This window comes from Tupaia chinensis, unplaced genomic scaffold (genome assembly GCF_000334495.1).
Source record: "Tupaia chinensis unplaced genomic scaffold, TupChi_1.0 Scaffold000037_21, whole genome shotgun sequence".
Taxonomy (NCBI): domain Eukaryota; kingdom Metazoa; phylum Chordata; class Mammalia; order Scandentia; family Tupaiidae; genus Tupaia; species Tupaia belangeri.
The window spans coordinates 1,626,728-1,634,704 of NW_006159480.1; the positions used below are offsets into that span (position 1 = coordinate 1,626,728).

Consider the following 7,977-nt stretch of genomic DNA (forward strand, 5'->3'; position numbering starts at 1 on the left):
AAAAGATCCAGAAAATATGATTAAGGATTAAGGCAACAAATAATCTTTCAGGTAGGTTCATTCACCAAAGTGCTCCTTGGGCATGCTAGGAATTATTATTAAAAAGAAGAGCATTTTCTCTCCCTTGAGTTTCTCCCTACAATCCTCAACTGTGCACCTCCTTATATATAGTCTATGATATCTTTCCTTGCTGTTTTTGCTATTATGCTTTCCAGTCTTTCAGTTTCTGCCATAAAGTTCAGATACTGTAAATATTGAGTGGGGACATACAAAGTCTATCTTTCATAGTCTGATTTCCTTTGCTTAGCATTAAATCTTCTATATTTGTCTACTTTGCATCAAATGACAGGATCTCTTTTTTATGACTAAGTAGTATTTCATAGAGTATATGTGCCATGTTTAACAGACACAAGAAGTGTAACATATTGCCTATCATAACATCTTTGACTTGCTTGTCATGTCATATATTCATACTTTAAGAACCTTTATCATATGTTATAAAAATATACAATTATTAAATACACTTAACAATTAGAGCTTATTTTTTGAGACTAGATACCTGTCTCCAATGTACTTTTGCCTCTGTGTTGTTTATAGGACCCTCTCTCCCCAAATACAGTGTTACTGTAACTTTAAATAGATGTATCAGTAGATTAAAGATTTGGAAATCACATCAAAAACACTTATTTATAGCTACTGTGTTCCCATCTATGTACAAGATGCTATAGTGGCCATAAGAGATTCATCATCATCCTTCAAAAGCTTATATTCTCACTGGTGAGACCTGACCAATGTTTGTGAAACAGCTAAGGGATAATTAACCCTTGGTGACAAAGTGCTTAATCTATGCTCTAACATGCCCAAGGTAAATCTGCAACAGCTTTTTTCTCTTGCAGCCCAGTTTGGCTGAGTCCTGAAAAATCTTCTCCTCTCTAGGACTTCTATGGGCTGCACAGGCTGGCTAGACAGAAATAATACCTTAGGAAAAATTGTAGCTAGGTCAGACCATGTTATTGTTGATTTTCTTACTGATGTTTATTTTTTTTGTTTTACTCTTCTGCTTAGCTGATTTTCTTAGCTGATTTTCTTGTTTACTCTTCTGCCTTTGCTGATTTTCTTCTCTCTCCATATGCTCTATTCTGAAAGCCATATTTGAATAAGTAGCAGGGGGAGAAATCAGTAGATGAGATGAGTGAGTGTGGAGGGGGGACTGTGAAATCTTATCCTTGTCCATGCTCCAGATCAGCTAACTGTGCAATTCCAGGGCCCACATTCCTCTTCTGTTAGGCAAGGAATACACAAGCATTATTCAAAATACAAGGGAACTTCAAAAAGATCATGGGAAATGTTTACCGTGGAAAAACTATGCAAGATTTCAGCATTTTTTGAAGCAAAATAAACACTCTAATTGCATTTTGCCATAAAATTGTTGCAGATTCTATATAATAGTTTATAGTATAGAAAGAAAAGCCTCCTGCATCTGAATTCACTGATGATAGGCTATCTTTGGAGAAGTAAGAGAAAGGCACTGTTGGAAATGGCCAATCAGAACAGTCCCATACAATGGGACATTGTATACAGTGGGACTCACAGTGTGCAGAAAAACAGAATTAAACAGAATTAAAGGATTACATTATAGAATCCATCACCCTGTGTTCTAGTGACTTGTGTTTGCCCCACCGTTCAGGGGACTTCAGTCTGGCCTTGGCAGTCTTCCTCTGATGAGTAAGTAACTTTGGAATTTTCAGCACACTGTCACTCTAGTGGCCTGGGCTTCCCCACCCACCAGGAGACTTAACCCTGTTCTCAGGAGACCACCTATTGTGGGTGCATCTTCAGGCCCCAGGAGTAACTTTGAAACATTCAGAACACCAGTGCAGTGTGTGACTTGATACTCTTTACTAAGTATATCTTCCTAGCTTGCTACTATCTTAGAGCTGAAATTTTGGGAGAGGAGCCAAGCACCTGAAGGTACTCATAACAGCTCTAATCTGGAAGACACAGTTCTCCAATAGAAAGAATCCTGAGAACTAAGGTTGAAAATCCTATTCCAATACTACAGGATTTACTCTAATAAGTAGGAGAAAGTAAATGTTACAGTAGATGATAAAAATACAGCACACATCTTGAAGACATATGAAAAAACAAGGGGGTAGATCTCTCTTGGTAAGTGCAGTAGCCTATCACCAACAATGGACAGAACAAAGGAATACACTGCAATGTCAGAAAAAGACGTGCAAATATTCATAGTTACAGAATTCAATGAGATGCAAGAAACAGCATACAATCAATTCCAGGAAATGACAAAATTATTTCAGGACATGAAAGATGAATGAATTTTACAAAAAAATAGACATACTAAAAAATAATCAAACAGAACTTTTGGAAATAAAGAATGTAATCCAAGAAATTAAAATCTCCCTAGTAAGCATTAAGAGCTGATTGGAACTAGCAGAAGAAAGAATTTCTGACCTTAAAGGTGAAGTCTCCAATATAGACCAAACCACCAAAAAGAATGTAAAAACAGCCAAAAAAAAAAAAAAAGGATAGCATACAGGAAATTCTAGATACTATGAAATGCCCAAATATCCATATAGTGAGTATTTCAGAAGGTGAAGAATCTAGTAAAGGTATGGAAACATATTTCATAAAATATTATCTGAAAATTTTCCAAAAATAGAGAAAAATGGAGAAATTCAGACCCCAGAAATAAAAAGGATGACAAAGAACAACACAAAAAATCCTCTCTCTGGAACACCATTGCCAGATTGTTAAAAATCAAAGAAAATATTCTAAAAATGATAAGGGACAAAAGTCAAGTTACTTATAAAGATTACCACATTTGGCCAACATCAGACTTCTCAACTGAAACAATGCAAGCAAGGAAAGAATGGGAAGACGTAAACAAAATATTAAAACAAAAGCAGTTTCAACCAAGAATAGTATATACAATGAGATTATCCTTCATATAAGACAAACAAAAATATTAACAGGTAAACAAAAACAGAATTTACCAATACCTGACCACCTCTACAAGTTGTACTGAGGAGAGTATTTGTATGAGGATAGCTAAAAAGAGACAAGAAGAAATAAGAGAAATAAAACAACTGAGAAAATAACTAACAAAAGGGCAAGGATAAGTCTGCAAATATCAATAATAATGTAGAATGTTAACGGATTAAATTATTCCATTAAAAGACAGACTGACTGAATGGATTAAAAAAACAGGAGACATCTTTATGCTGCTTCCAAGATACACACCTCACTGATAAAAACATACAAGGGCTAGAAAAAGATATTCCATGCATAAGGAAACCATTTGTCTAGTTTTAAAACTCTATTGTTCCAAAGAAGTCTTTGCCTATGCCAAGGTCTCCAAGAGGTTTTTGTTTTGTTTTATTTTCTGTTTTCGACCAGTATTTTTATAGTTTGAGGATTTTATGTTTAGAACATCAATCCATTTTGAGTCAATATTTGTTAATTGTGAGAGATACTTGTACAGATTCATATCTAGTTCTCCCAGCACTGTATGCTAAAGAGATTTTTGTTTCCACTAGATTGTCTTGTGTCCTTTGTCAAGGATCAGTAGGCTGTACATTTGAGGGTTTATTTGTGGGTTCCAAATTCTGTTACCTTGGTCTACCTGTCTGTTTTTGTGCCAATGCCATGCTATTTTAATTATCACATCTCTGTAATATGTTTTGAGATCAATCAGTCAGATGTCTTCTACTTTATTCCCTATGAACAGTATTGCTTTGCTGATATAGAACCTTTTATGATTTCAGACAAATTTTATGACTGTTTTATCTATATCTGTGAAGAATCTGTCTAATTTTATTGGAGTTGCATTTAATTTGGGTAGGATTGAAATCTTGATTGTATTAATTTTTCCAAACAGGAACTAGGGATTTTTTTGTATAATTTTTAATTTATTTTATAGTGTTTCCTAGTTTTCTTTAAAGTAATTTTTTTTGAGAGATTTTCACTAGAAGGCGCGTGTGCTCGCCAGACAGACAGAGAGAGACAGAGAGACAGAAAGCGAGAAATCACCCCTCAAGGGGGATGGTCACGCCGCAATCCCTTCTCCTCCATTCTCCTCTCAGGATCTTGGGGACGCACGCACATGCACCCGTCGTGAGTTTTAAGCCACCGGGTCCGGGACATGAACCACGGTCGACTACTTTGGAGTCCAACGACATGGCCATTAAGCTAACTGCTGGTTCCGTTGGAGTCCAACGACATGGCCATTACGCTAACTGCTGGTTCCCAAAGTAATCTTTGACTCTTTTGGGTAACATTTATTTCTAGATATCTTATTGTTTTTTTGGATTATTATTATTATTTTGGAGAGGTTTTTGCTATAGGGCATGTGCACTCACCAGAAAGAGTGAGACAGAGACAGAAAGCAAGAAATCATCCTCCAGGGAAGATAGCTATACTGCTGGAAACCCTGCTCCAGCCGGGGTGGGTACACAGGAAGGAGACACAGGTGAACAAAATCAGGCTGAGACCTCAATGCCCCTTAGCATGTTCTCAGCCAGCTACAGCCAGAGTAAGCTCAAGATTGCAGCCCTGATGGCCAGCAGACATGCGTATTTATGATTGAAGGAGTTTTACAGGAGTAGGATGGGTGACAGGAAGTAAGTGAAAGATTTTACTCCAAAAAGTAAAGCATTCTAAGTATAGGGACAATAATCATAAAACATGGCGTCTGTTTTGTTTAGGTATAAACAGTCATAATTCTTAGAATGAGGAAGTCCATTTGTCTGGTGCATTCTCTCCTTAGATCTTGATTACCGGGAAGGGTCTTTTAGATGAGAGGGCTCCCAGGAATTTTAATGACCTCAGTCCCAGGCCAGCTTGATAACTTCAGTCCCAGATCGGCTTGAGAACTTGAGTCCCAGGTCAGCTTGAGAACTTCAGCCTCAGGCTAAGGTGGCAGCAGATTGCTGGTTACAAGGGTCTAAAAATAAATCCTGTCTGGTTAAGTAAAGACAAGGTTAATCTATACTAAAGAGGAATATCTATGTTATCTCTGGGGTAATCCACAACTAAGAGGATGAGTCTAATGTCTACATAGAAAAGGAATGTGGTCTTGAGAGCAGCTTAATGACTGACCTAGAGGTTACTGTGTACTTGGGACCCTCTACATGCTGCTCTATACAATGGCTGTGGCTTGGGGAATGGCAATATTTCCTTGTCTTGAGATTAAAGGTGGCTCATGGTCTTTGTTTGGGGTATCAGCACATCGTGGATGAGTCCCTGAGCCCCTCCCAGCTACTGAGATCATTTCACCAATTTAGTAGCTTTAACATAAACCTTCCTAATGCTTATCTATGTAATGTCTCGTAGGGGAAGTGAATGCAGTATTCTTTTTTTTTCTTACATTTCTTTTTTTATCATCATCATAATCTTCTATATGTTACATTGGATTACATATAACTTTACAGTGTATTACATTCCTTTTTCAAAAGGGAATGCCATGCATGTCAGTCAATACAGAGACATTAATCTCTCCATTTCATCATTCAGTATCTTTTCTATGTTTTTTCCAATCATTATTATTATTATTCTAATTATTATTTTTTAAACAGTCAGTCACTATTTCTCATTTTGCTTGTAAAAAGACTTTACCCATCATGAAATACTTCTCAGACCAATCCAGTTGAGAATACTATCATGTCATCATCAACAGGTAATAAGCCATATCTGTTTCCCACTAGTGTCCTGCCTCTCTATTTGTTCTCTTGCTATCTTTCTCTATCCTCTTCTCTTCACCCCCCCCATCCACACTGTCCTATTCTCGTTAAGTACTTTCACTGCTCTTATGTCCTCCAATTTTTCACTCTCTACCATAGAGTGTGGATAGTCTGTATATATTGAGTGGATACATACAATATCTTTCTTTCATAGCCTGGTTTACTTCACTCATCAATAGATCCTGCATATCTGACCATTTTCTATCAAATGCCAGGGTCTTGTTATTTTTTTATGGCTGAGTAATATTCCATAGAGAATATATACCACCCTTTTCCAATCCACTCATCAGTTTGTGGACATTTAGGTTGGTTCCATGTCTTGGCAATTGTGAATAATGATGCTATAAACATTGATGTGCAAGCACTTTTCTGACTAAGTGTTCTCCTGCCTTTTGGGTAAATTCCCAGAAGTGGCATTGCTAGATCAAATGGTAGTTCTATTTGTAGATCTTTGAGGAACCTCCATATTGTTCTCCACAGTGGTTGAACTAGTTTACATTCCCACCAACAGTGTAGGAGGGTTCCCTTTTCACCACATCCCCGCCAACACTTATCACTTTTTATATTCTTAATCTTTGCCATTCTGACAGGGGTTAGGTGGTATCTCATTGTGGTTTTTATCTGCATTTCCCTTATGATGAGGGATGTCGAGCATTTCCTCATATGCTTTTTGGCTGTTCGTATGTCTTCCTTAGAGAGACTTTTGTTCAGCTCACTTTCCCATCTTTTAATCGGGTTAATCATTTTTTTTCGCATAAGGCACTTGAGTTCCCTATGTATTCTCGTTATCAGTCCCTTGTCTGAGGCATATTTAACAAAAATATTTTCCCATTCTGAGGGTTGTCGGTTCACACTTGTTACTGTGTCCTTTGCTGTGCAGAAAAGCCCTAGACCCAGGACCCCCAAGCCAGAAAACCCTCTGTCAGCCAGGAAGGCCATTAGACCTACAGACACCACACTCCCATCTCTCGACCCCTGGGCCAGAAACTGCAAGGGAGGACTGCCTCCTCAAGACCCAGACCCAGGACCCCCAAGCCAGAAAACCCTCTGTCAGCCAGGTACAATTTTTTTCCCTCCATCTCCTCTTCTTTCATTTGTAAATTCCTCTCTTTTCACTATCATATAGGAAAGCCATTAGACCTACAGACACCGCACTCCCATCTCTGACCCCTGGCGAAATCACGTGCCACGACTTTTTCTTTATTTCTTTACTATTTTTTTTTGAGAGATTTTCGCTATAGGACGCGTGCGCTCGCCAGACAGACAGAGAGAGACATAGAGACAGAAAGCGAGAAATCATCCCCCAGTGGAGATGGTCACGCTGCAATCCCTTCTCCTCCATTCTCCTCTCAGGATCTTGGGCACGCACGCACACGCACCCGGCATGAGTTTTAAGCCACCGGGTCCGGGACGCAAACTGCAGTAGACTACATGGGAGTCCAGCGACATAGCCATTATGCTAACTGCTGGATCCCTTTATTTCTTGATTGATTTATTTTTTTTTATTAGTTTCCTCCCACTTATCTGGTCCTTACTCCCTTTGTATACACCATCCCTGGAAGTTTAGATAGGTCTAGAATTACAGTTTTGAAATATTCTAGTATTTTAAGACTCTCTGAGATCATCCCTTTTTCTGAACCACCTGTGAAGAAAGAGATAATTTTCTTTGTATAACTGAAGTGAATACTTTTCCTTTGATCACATTGTCAAAAAAATAGAAGAGATACTGGCAGTCTTCATTCCACAGCTAAAAGGAAACACTCTTGCTCCTATTTGAGGAGACGTTCTCTTAAAAGGTATTTCAAAGGGAACACATCTCCCAATGGTTAGAAGTAGAAGAAGAACCTCAGGTCTGAATAAAGTAGGAAATACCAAAAGAACACAGTAACTCCCTTCCTTTTCTTGAAAAATTAGAGGACGTTACCAAAATGTCCGAGATAGAATTTAAAACATTCATTTTGAAAAATTACTGAGCTGGAACAGAAAAGAGATAATGAATTACAGGAGATGAGAATGTCCTTCCATGATATGAAGGAAGAAATGGACACGCTAAGAAAGAATAAGATGGAACTATTAGAGGAGAAATCTGTAATACAAGAAATCAAAAACTCTCTCGAAAGTATTAAAAGTCGACTAGACCATGCTGAAGATCGAATCTCTGATGTAGAAGATAAAACTTCTGACCTAGAGAAAACCACCAAAAAGATAGAGAAAATAA

At 37.9% G+C, this 7,977-nt stretch overlaps 1 pseudogene; it reads right to left on the reverse strand.

Annotated features, from left to right (window-relative positions):
- Window positions 1-1,220: 1,220 nt before the first annotated feature.
- LOC102502574 (vomeronasal type-2 receptor 26-like) overlaps window positions 1,221-7,977 on the reverse strand; it is a 65,814-nt pseudogene continuing 59,057 nt past the window's right edge.